Here is a 12,022-nt window from a genome sequence, read left to right as displayed (position 1 = left end):
ACCAATGGAGACTACCGGTAGGTAATTCTTTGTTGTTTCGTAACACAGATGGCGTTGTTGTAAGAGCGAAAAGAAAATGGCAACTACTCGTAGACTATAAAGTGATAATCGAGATAAGAGTTACAAGGGAATTCCAACTGCCACGCGATCTTTCGATGAAAGTCTAGCGAGATTAAGTGTACAGGTTGGCAGCCGTGGTAAAACTACGCCTCGTTGAGTAAAACGAAGATTCTAATGGTTTCACTTGCTTTTGAATTACAGCAAGACGTTTCACCAATGGACGCTCACCCATTCGTTACATTCCGCGAGCAATGAAATATCGCGATCGCAATCAGCTACGTCTTAATATTCCATAATTCTGTTTTACCTTCGTGAATTATGATATTGACAGTCACGTATATTGACGTCTGTCACTCGATATGCTGATAGTAATTAATCACGCTTGTCGATCGACCATTATTAATTCGTTAGTCATTAGAAAAGCAAGTCGTGCTGCTTTACACGGAGCTACCTGATAAACGTTAGTAGTTTGTCCGTACGAATGACGTCACAGTGCAAATTAATCAACCTGAAGAATGCGTCAATATATTTTTATAAAAAAAAAATCGGCAAAAAATATTTATTATATAAATACAGTCTTATGGTAAGATCTGACAGGAATTTATACTATAGCATGTTTTATGGTTACCTATAGACAGACAGGGCCGGAGGGTGTTCCTATAATACCTTGGTATTCTTTCGTCGGCGTATGCATTTAGCGAAGTGTAGTAACGGCGGCAAGGTGGCGGGAGGAGGCTTACTAGAGCGTTGAAAATTGAAAATTCAAAATGGCTGATATTTCCGCTCGGTAGAATTAAAACAAAAAGTTGCCCTGGCGTTCATTATGACATGCATCGCTGTACTTGCTCTGTGATTTGCACTGTTTCGTTGCAGAACCTTCCGTACGCGTATCTTATTTACATTCGCGGCTGTCTATTTTCCATTCCAAGGTACACGTCGCGCGGGAAATTTGAAAAAAAAAATTTTCAATTTTTTTTTTCAATCGTATTAAAATGTTCAACGGGCCTTAATACCTTATATATAATCAATTTTCTATACTATTCGTACGTGTCCCAGTATCGACTATGTATATTTGATTACCAGACCGAACGTACCTATCGGAGTTTACCGACTGAGTATGCATAAGCCCTGTGCCATACGTTTGAATCTAATTCAAACGTATTTCTCTCTGGCATTCTGACTGGCTGGTTCGTTGGATTGGCTGGGTTGTCTCTGTTCTCTCCTCGATGTCATAGCGCGGACGACTCTTGTCAGTGATTTTTACACAATGTGCACCGAAGCTTTTGTTTTAAAATTATCAACACGTGACACAATCAAGTCTGCCTCGTGCGGACACAAAGAATGCCGTTCGTTCTCATCGTATCCAGTGTCCACCCTCTCGCGAGTCCCCGCATCCCCCGTTGCAGCAACAATCCCGCACAAACATGGCCGTCCTGTTTTGCATGCGTATCTCTACTCAATAGCGTTTCCACTCGGTGGAATTGAAAAGCATTTTATGCAATGTACGCCTATCGCACTGCTACTCCCTCTCTACAATTCCACTCGTCTGTCATTGCCCCTGGTAGTAATTTTTTTTATTGAGAATTTTTTTTTTCAATAAAAATTAATTATACCAAAATTACCGGTTCGGGCTATTTTTCGGATTCTTGATTGGGGATGATTTTCAAAACTTCTTCCCCGATACTTATCTCGTATACGTGATCGTAATGAGCCCTAAAACATAAGCATTGACGTTCGAGCGCATTAGCCTGGTTATTATTCAAATTTGGTTCCGGTGATCAGCTGCTCGCCATTCTACTGACTTTGGTAATCATTTCGAAGCTCGTGGTCGCCCTAGGCTACCACGCGATCTCTCATTCCGAAACTGATGCCTTATGGATGGCAATGGGTCTAATTATCGGTTGGTAGCATTGGTCGGTATTGGGTGTCGATATGAGATCGTCAAATAGAATTGCAGGGAGCTTTTAATCGGGGGAATTAAAATTTGACGATATTACGGTACCGGAACGGAATTGCAGGTTACGAAAAAAAATTTTCAAAAATTTTTGCTTTTTTCCAACAATATTTTTACGCTTATCACCACCCACGGACATGAGACTTTTGTAGGATTCCAAATTTTATTTTGAAGTTCATCGCCAAAAACTTTTTTGAATTTTTCAAAAATATCTTAATTAACATACAAAACAGTTGTTTCGACTTTCCACCAATTCATTTAAGTAAATATGTATCTACACCGTAGTCCGGTATGTCGACTGAATTCCCGAGTATGCTCTATACCTATTATCTACCATTGTATATCTAACAGGGGAGATCCTTCCTGACTCGGTGAGTGGCTAATACCTACCATACCAGGGATAAGAGAGTCAGATAGAAAACTGATAATCCTCGAGATGAATAGTATGGGACCTTGAAGCAATTATTTATCAGTGTTTAAAAACTGCATTGGTTCACCCGAAGAGAGTGAAAAAAAAATAAAATTCCAAAAAAAAAAAATCAAAAATTCCCGTTTTTGTTCCAGTCAAAAATCTTGCAAATATAAAAATTTACCTCATATATTTTATTTGTTCGAAAAAAAATATCGCAAAAGTGAGACCCGCAACAAAAAGACCTAACCATTCTCCGCAGACCGTAGCATGTCCGATGCGTTTAAGCAGCCTGAAATACAGCAAGGACCCCTGGAACGAACTAATTATGAAATTATGATAATTCCCATAGCTGCCGCCACTGTTCCATAGCAGTTGGCTCTCTACGGCGGAGCCGTATGAAACTCCCATTGCAGGAATGACGTGTGCGTTGTTCGAGGTTCGAGTCAGCCAGCCATCCCGCCAGGGGGATATGGTCGCGTGACCGACGGTCTCGGCTGGCTAGCTTCGCAGCGCCATCCTGACTCTTCGGGCTCACCTACACGCACTCTTAAGCGCGTCTCTTCACGATCTTCCCCGTGGCTGTGTCGGTGCCGTGAAAGGAAGGTGAAACAGCCATAGAAAAATATGCTGCGTGGTTTCGTGTCACGGCTCGTGGTTTTCATTGGCCGGTAGACCGGCGTTGTTTCAGCAATGGCCTCTGCGCGTCCACGACGCAGCAGCGACATTTTATTTCGCCCCGATTGTCAACCGAGTGAAACAGCCTGACGAGCTTCGCGATACCAGCAGCATACAAGGATCGTATCCTGCAGCCAACGAAGTGAGGGTGACTTTTATAAATTTATTGAAAAACTTTTTAACCGAAATTCCCAAGGTATTTAACTTTCGAGCTAACCTGTCGTGCGAGTGACTCCCTAACGAGGAATAAAACCGACAATGTTGCGAGCTTTCAACTTTTTCTGAGTGCCGGATGATGTATGCCCCCCTTCGATCGTACGGTACACCGGCTCGAATACACAAACGTACACGCGGAGCCTCGACTCTCGCCTTACGCCCATCCGACTTGGCAGCCCGCTCTACGTTATGTAAAATGCGATAGTTTATTTTGGCATGAGACGTCTAGCTTTATCAGATCGCGTGTTACCGAGCTACCAGCAGCGCCCTCTTGATGTAGGCCAGCTCACCTTGGCTACCCTCGTAGTCATCGTGGCCACCTACAACATCGCACGATTAGCCTTCATAACGCATTTTTCACAGTCTTACATGGAGAAACAGCGACGACCATCGGCGAACCTGCAATTAGAAGCGGCCTTTACCATTACTCGGTCCGAGTCAAACGGCAACGTGAGATTTCGCACGATAGAACTGTACGCTTAGTGACGTATATATGACTAATAATAATTTATATATATATAATCACAAGTACATCTTACACCTAGCTCTAAGTCAAATATAGATAGATATATATATATATATATATATATATATATATATATATACCAACGTATAAATTTTCCTATACGGCAACCATCCACCGTGCTTAATATCTAGTCCTCTATCTTGATACGGGCAAGTCACGTTATTCCACGTAAATACTCGATATGACAACTTATCTCGTAATTAAGAGGCGAAACGTCAGTGCCTCGGAACGGGCAGCCAGCCCGACCAGAAACGTTTTCCCTGACGCGGGATAACCCAACCGGTTATTAAACTGTCCGGCTAAAAGCTCAGTTATTAGGTACTGCTTGAACGAGAGGCCGCTTCCGAACTCGTCGATTACTTATCGGCCTCGAGGGTGAAAATTAGAATGGCAACCTTCCGTATAATTCGTCCCCACGTAATCTGACTGTCCATCGAGCCTCTGGAATATTGGGTTTTGACCGGCAGTTCCGTGGACACCCCCTAATTAAAAGCTAGTTAATTACTGTTTAATCACCAACTGTCCACCGTGTTTACCGACCAAAAGATATCGTCCCTGACACCCCTTAAATTTTCCTACGTCCCTCGAAATCGTCTCTCGATTTCGCGATAGGAATACAAATTTTTCGAAATTATTTTTAATAATAATAATAACTTTTATTATAACAGACAATATTTAATACCTATATATTTACACGTATTTTATTTTTGAAAAATTTATTATTTTTTTTATTCCCCCCCACCCCTTCATACATTTATCTTCTCCACCTAGCGATTCCTCAAGCTCGGCCTAGAAACCCGAGGAGTCGGCAAATCGCCGACAAAACGCCTCGATAAACCAAAACCGCATTTGCGGTTTGTACAGCCAACAGCGTCGTTTAGAACTTCGATGCCACACGGCATTTTACCGCTCGCCACGAAACAAGCTACGTCCGCCTATCATTTCCATATTATTACAGCTCTTCACCTGTTTCGTAGTTATCCTCAGGCGCCAGAAAGCAAATCCCGACAGAGGTTCCCCTGTACTGTGGAAGAAGCTCGTGCCTACGTATATTTGCCCTGTACGAATGAACTAAGGAACCTAGAAATATATATATATATATATATATACCCCATTGTTAAATATCCATAGCGCGACCTTCTCTGTTTTACGATATACCATGACCTTTTATCATTTTCTTTATCGACAGCCTTTTTTTTTCTCTTCCATATGTCCATTTTACCACTGCCGCTATAGGAAGATTATCCTTTCTATTCCCCGCGGAGTGTATTAATGCGGAATTATTGGCGTGTGTTTCCATTAGGCTTATCTCACGGCCCCATCGGACGCATTTGTTGGACACGCCGTCAAACGTCATGCGACACGCGTTATATAGACGCTTTGCAATATTATGATTATAATACAAATGTTTAATGAGAATATAGAGGTGGCTGCCCCTGTAGATTTGTAGAATGAAAAGTTTGTAGTGAGGTGGTGTATAATTTAAAGAAAAAATTTCGCAAATGAATTTATATGGTATGACCATTCCAGGAGGTTGGATATATATATATATGATAGGTCGTACGCGATATGCTGTTACTTCGTGCGTCACCCGTTATACGACGCCACTCGAAAACGTATTATTCCCACATCTCGTTCTTCGGCTTATTTAAATAATAATGTTCGTAGCTGCGACTTAAAAGCTACCTGTCCCATCCTCTGCCCTACATGGCAGGGACAAGATTAGATAAAGCTAAAGTCGCTGCGACGACGCCGAGCTCTGCTTATATCACATCTAAAAGCTACTTTATTCCATATTCAAATTAGTTAAGGGCTATTTTGAATACAACCGCGCACTTAAATATCGAGCGCGGAATTATAATACAAAAGGAGTTTCGCGAAGAAATCGGATCGAATTGGCGAATGGATTTTCGCGAAAAAGGAAAAAGTTGAACCAAGTATAAATAAAAAGTTATCGATGTTGAAATTATAGAAATTATAATTATTTTTACGTTATACAGGGTGGTACCGTACAGTCGTCACTAAAGGGGATGAAACTGGGTCGATTATCCCACGAAGTTTTATGACCACGAGAGAAATCACATCAGCCGCTAAGCTCGACGCAAGAAAACAACCGAATTCCGCGTTCGTAAAGACTCGGCCCGTCGTCGTTCACCGTGGAAATTATACGCGGGCCGAGAAAAACCGAGGAATTCGGTAGTTTAACACACGAACCATGGATTTCGGTCATTCCGGCTGTCTCGGCTGTTTCTTCGATCCAGACAAGCATCTAACCCCGTTTGATCGTTTTAGACAAATCTCTACGGTCTTTCTTGTCCGTGTATACTTTTTTCCCATCACTTTTCTCTTTCCGAGAGAGAAACGGTGAATTTTATCGACCGTTTACAAAGATCCAGTTCCAATTTGGACATCGGGTACGAGATTTCTTTGTAAGAAGCCGTTCCTGATCGAGGAGATTGACTTGGGGCTGGAGGTAGGGGTTACATAAATTGCTCTATCAGTACCTGCGAAGTAATCGCATGCTCCAAGTAAACCCAAGAGCAAACGTCTCTATCCCACGTATCCCGAATACAACAAAGACGGGAAACCTAAGGTCGCGAGTCCAATTAAAAAATTTCCTAACCAGAGTGAAACTCGGCAAATTATCCAAGAGAGCCTCTGACTTAATCTTAGGTTATGTTGCCACGTACGAAGAATGCAGGAGTCATCGCATGCTTCCTTTAAACGCAAGCCAGCCTTCGTATCGGATGAAGTTGCTTCGAATGCGCCTGCGTTTCCGCTCCTCGTGCTTTCGGAGACCCCGGATGTTACGTATGCTAATTCATAATTGCTTTATTCAATATACGAATCTTCTGTCCGGCTACTTACAGCGTCCTTGGGTCACCTGCTGATATCGGCTCGCCTGACCGCTGTACCTATATACATAAGGCAAGTAGTCCTCAACTCCCTCTCTTTATATATATACACACACACCTAATGTACAATTTAAAAAATATAATAAATAGCAATATATATATATATATATATATATATATATATATGTATATCGGACACGTTACAACGTACCCCCACGAGCCAAGGGAATTAACATGTAAGAACGAAGGCTGCAGGTGTTGGCAGGAGCTCAGCCAGGCAAAAGAAGCCTGGTCGCGCTAAAGAGCCAATCGGCGCCTCGGTCCGCGGACACACAATGACTGGATTGCTTGAATTATGGATGCCCGGCCTCTTTGTCGGCTCTAGCCAGGCCGAGCGTGTGTATGCGTGGGATTGCCGCGATCACACGCGACTGATAATTCACGCTCCTGGAGTCCTTAAGGCCAGACTAGAAGCCAAAACGAAGGTGGAAGGGAGGCCGTGAAGAACGAATGCCTCTTCGCGCGTCAGTTAACTGTGCCTCGGGATGTAACAGCGTTCGGGGCACCGTAGTAGACGAAGAGGACGTACACGTGGGTGGGAGCCGAAGATTCTAACGCATGATTAGTGCCTATCGGCCTTCGAAGACGGGAGGACGTCCGCTTCGATGCGATTCTCAGAAATCTCACATTCTTCTCGTCCTCCTACTTTCCTTCTCCCCTTTGCTCGTCCCTGCCACCGTCTTCTCGCTCTGTCTTCGGTCACTCTCCGAGTGGCTACTTTGGAGCTAACGGCACTTCCGGTTTCAGGGATGACCACCCTGGCTTGGTGTGAATGGGCGTCTCGTTGGCGCCGATTCACATCGACGCTTTCTTGGGATCGATCCTTATATCAATTGTATACCTTCTGCAGCCTCTCGCCTCTGGATCATATGCAAGTGGATTTTCTTGATCTTTGTGATGCTGCGGTACTGCCTTTATTCGATACCGATTGACCGTCTGACGCAAGATCGACTTTTGGTACCGGTTTCCGTGGGGTGTCTTGAAATTTATTTGTTGATCTTGAATTTGATATTGGATCGACAGAGTCGTTCTTGATCTTTTTATAGATCCGTATCCGAACGATCGTACGATAAAGATGCGTAAATCAATATGGTTATTATTGATCTATTAGAACGTCCGAAGATGCGATGACACGTGAACGAAGCTCCTACGGGTATATCTGTGGATCAATGATTTATCGTTAGATATCGTAGAGCCGTATGCGAGGTAAAAGAATGCATTGTGGAAATCAATAGAAATCGTGGATACGCGGTGGCAGGAAAGCTGAGAAATAGGGATGCGAGTTCGAAAGGTGCAAATGGCAATGAACGGAATATTGCGAAAATTTCGCAAGAGTTGTTAATTACTACGCCGGCCATGTGGAAATCGTGTACACGTATACCGAGGAAGCCGTTTATTTATACGGACAGTCGGAGGGATTGTTAATTTTCAATTTCTAATTCATCTGTTTACGCTCGGTTTTTATTGTGCTCATACTCGTATCTTATGGTAATTTATGGTAATCCCACTCGTAATTAGGAGCGTAATCAATTCTTGCCTAGCGTGTCTTACCGAGTCTGTCTAAATGTTTCCATTGCTAGCTACGGACCTCGTCATTGTCTGCAAACCGTTCATCAATTATACCGACAAAGCGCCGGTTAATCGTGCCGATTAAAAGAACTTTCATTCGAGCACATGGAAAGTCGAGGCTCGTCAGATTACACGTGAGCAGCATGGAAATCGATCCGAATCCTAATAAGCCAATTTTAATTACAACGGTTTACAGCCGTGGGTATAAATTGTCATTTTGAAAAATTTAAATTCTCCCGCCTCTTCCGTCCGCCCTCTAGACCACGCGTCAGCCATTCTTTCTCAGTTCTTTCGTCGCCCTACAGAAAACGGCTGTTAGCCAGACGCTATCGGCAACGGCTCACTCGATCGCCCAGGGTAGCCAACACATGGAAACGTAGACAAATCGTTAGAGGCCGGTTTACACCGTAGCATACAGAAATAGCACGGCACACCACCAAGTCAAGCGGTCCGCACAAAGCTAACGATTATTTTCGCACTCGTGTTGGCAGTACGGCCTGAGAGGGTTGGCACCGGCCAGTGAGTTAGGACCCCGTTTCAGGGGCTTTTTATTCCCTCGAAAAGGATTTAAACCCGACGCCTTCATTCCGCGAATACCGCGCAGGAGTCCCGTAGCATCGGCACGCCATTGGCCAGTCGCGCACCACGAGTCACGCTGTGAGAAATGCTCGGGAGACTCGGTGTCTTACGGGAGAACGCGGACTTACTTCGTATACCTTGTTGAGTTAGCACCTTTTGTTTATACGGCTGGAGATGGTGTATTTGTCGTCGTGGTATGCCTGGCGTTCCTTCTCTCAAGGGCGGCGTGTGATTTCTGATTGGCAAATAGCCGGAATTTCGCCAGGGGATTCTAACCTCGTATCTTGGCCTTCTGGGTTACGGTGGTCGTACTGTGACAGTCCTGCTCGTCAACGTGTAACATGGACTGCGCGTAGACATAGGAAAAACGGTCTGCTGAAAGAAAAAGATATCGACTGTCGGAGGGAAAGCTGTGTCTCTTTCTAATCAGTCGTAGTACCAAAGTACAGAGAACGTAGCCAATGGAAGGATTAGAAAAGGAGAGGGATTTGCCGCCACTTTATTTCCAAAGGATTTCAGGCAGGATCGCGTACTAAATGTCGATAGGTCCTGCGTAGTCAAAACACTCCTAACCTCTAACGCTTCTACAGGAATATTCGTAAGTACGTCGTACAGCGTATACAATGTGGTATATATCGGTACAATAATAGGACGACTAAACGTGACAGCGTCATACCACTCTCCGTCGGTAACAACGAGTGGCTTTTCGCTTTACGAGAAAAGCCGAGCGTAGGTAACGACAAATGGTAGAAATAACGTTGCGCTCTCGTTCTCTTTATGGAGCTTCGGCAAATCGTCGGTCGAAGCACGCTGTGCTATTAAGTTTTGCGACGACGAGTTCCGACATTAAAGTAAAGCCGCTAATACACTACGAAATCGTTCTCTGCGTTCCACCAGGTTGGCGGAAGTGATGTGGTGCACCTTGTAGTATAATCACCACCCCAATTCTCACCGTGGCTCTTGTGTCTGTATATATAGGTATACACGTATGAATTATACTTCGTGTACGAGTTCGTAATGCAGTAATAAACCTAGATGGTACCAACCACTTCATGGAATCATCAGGCCACTTCGTTCTATTATTGCGGGCTTTCCGCCGCGTTTCCCACCTTCTTAACGACTCGCGGGTACATTCGCATCTCGACGCAATCTACGTATAGATACTTACGCTGCTGGGCCTCAATTAATTCCATATTTAAATTAGGCTAAACATCGTTGCGCGTGGAAAGGCTCGCCCGTCCGTAGAAGATATGCTAAGTGGAGTGAATACGCGCGATCGGTATGGCGATAACTGACTTAAGTTTCGCGCACTAGAAATAAGTACATACCTTGGTCCCGCGACTTTTTGAGGGACTTATTCTTCTTCGTACCCACGTGCATTTATTTAGATCGTGTAAACGAACTTTTTTTTTCAGGTAATTCCTAGCAGCCGAGATACATTACATGAGAAGTGCATAAAATTGCATTGATCGAACTTAAACATATTGAAAAAAAAATAAAACAGAATTGACAATTTCCAAGAAATACAAAAAGTTTTACATATACACCGGGTATACAAGGCCCTGAGTACCGGTGAGGAAACGGTCAAGCACCCGAGCGCCAAGACATAATAAGTTGTGGATCCGAAAATGTGCTCGTAGTGCATCGACATCCTCCACAAGCTACAACCAGAGGCGAACCGGGAACGGGCCCCGGGTTCAACCGAAGTTAGCATCTGCTCTTTGGGCCTCATAATATGCGCAGTTGATATCACGAGCGGGATCTAAGATGTGTCTCCCCGATATCACGCACTCGTACACGCGTGGCTGTCTTAACCTAGACGCGCACACGCGCAGTGCGGCTACCGAGTTTAAGGCACACCGGTCCCCTCAGTCCCGACGATGACGTCTTGCGCGAGTCCCTCGAAATCACCGGAAATTCAATGTTTTCGCGAGGAGTTGCAAAAGAGTAGAAAATAAAAAGGCCCAAGAATCATTTGCCATCCGTGAGGACGCGCCCGCGTATTTTAATTAATAACGTACGTAAGTCCCGGCGGTCGGTTAGCCTTCGTAAGTTTGAGTGGCCAGCTTTTTTTTTTTATAGTCTGGGTCCTTTCATTACGGTATTTTTATTTCCTTCTTTCCCATCCACGACCGGACTTCCGGCCCATCCCCGTGCGATAATATAATCGCTGTAAAGTCACAAGACTAACGTCACCCTACACCTTGCTCCCAAAGTGCCACTTAATGTATTGTGATTAGCCGTTAACGAAAAAGGACATTATAATGAAAACCATAGAAGCCTACTACGAAACTAAGTAGATCTCAAGGCTGAGAAATGTATGTATATATAAATCGTTTTAAGCCGTACAAAGAGACGTTTCAGCAAGCATGCAGGAGTGAACTGCAATCCACGATAGGAGTGGACGCGGAGTATCCCCTGTTATTAGGGACAATTTCCAATTGGCCGCAGGCTCCCATTGCGGGTGAGTTCGCGCTCGGCCAGACAACGCTTAAGACATGCAGGAAGCATATAATGTTATGTGGCACCCGGGGGGCGGCGGGGGGTGGTGGTGCATAGGAACTCCTCCGTTGCTCGACATAGCTCTTGGAGCCACATAGCGGGCATATTTTATGATAAGCAGCTTCGCATTTTTCTTTTTTTCCAGGACCCCATAGAGAGCCCCGGGCACACTCCGCGCAATGGTCCATCGTTCCTCTTGTGTTCTTGGAGATACGGTGTATATATGTACAGAGAGAGAGAGAGGAGGATGAACGATCAAGATGATCCTCGAATAAAAGGCCACGAGCAAGGGAGCTGGAGGATGAGAAAATAATCATTGTGATTATCTTATATTAGGTATTGACTACGGATTTGCATAATATTACCAACCTACAGCGCGGGACGGTTTATCCTGATAATTTTCATTCGCTTTTATTTCGTCTTTAGGCCTCCGGTAATTCGTTGCACGTTGTAAACCTAGAGCTGCCGCTCCCGTCGCTGCCGTTCCTGCATTCACCCCTTTGGCATTCCAGGACCGTACCATTCCTTATGCAACGTACGTCTCGCAGTATCAATTTCAATGGTACGTCGCAGGGTGCTGTAAAAAAAAAAAAAAAAAAAAAAAAAAAAAAAAA

General features: G+C 44.2%; 2 long non-coding RNA genes across 4 annotated transcripts in view; one reads left to right on the top strand and one right to left on the bottom strand.

Moving 5' to 3' along the window:
• The first annotated feature begins 8,684 nt into the window (after window positions 1-8,684).
• Window positions 8,685-11,972, top strand: LOC112494787. Its single transcript, XR_003060617.1, has 3 exons — window positions 8,685-9,276; window positions 11,554-11,744; window positions 11,835-11,972. It is a non-coding gene; the product is annotated as an uncharacterized LOC112494787 (long non-coding RNA).
• Window positions 10,267-12,022, bottom strand: part of LOC107270696 — a 14,784-nt gene continuing 13,028 nt past the window's right edge. For all 3 annotated transcript variants that reach the window (XR_001538406.2, XR_003060615.1, XR_001538405.2), the window contains 2 exons: window positions 11,778-11,985; window positions 10,267-11,702 (listed from right to left, as the gene is read on the bottom strand). This is a non-coding gene — a long non-coding RNA (uncharacterized LOC107270696). The remainder of the gene's footprint in view (window positions 11,703-11,777; window positions 11,986-12,022) is intronic.

Source organism: Cephus cinctus, unplaced genomic scaffold, assembly GCF_000341935.2.
Source record: "Cephus cinctus unplaced genomic scaffold, Ccin1 Ccin1_scaffold0806, whole genome shotgun sequence".
Classification (NCBI taxonomy): Eukaryota; Metazoa; Arthropoda; class Insecta; order Hymenoptera; family Cephidae; genus Cephus; species Cephus cinctus.
The sequence above is the reverse complement of the archived record's forward strand: the minus strand, read 5'-3'. Positions and strand labels throughout refer to the sequence as shown.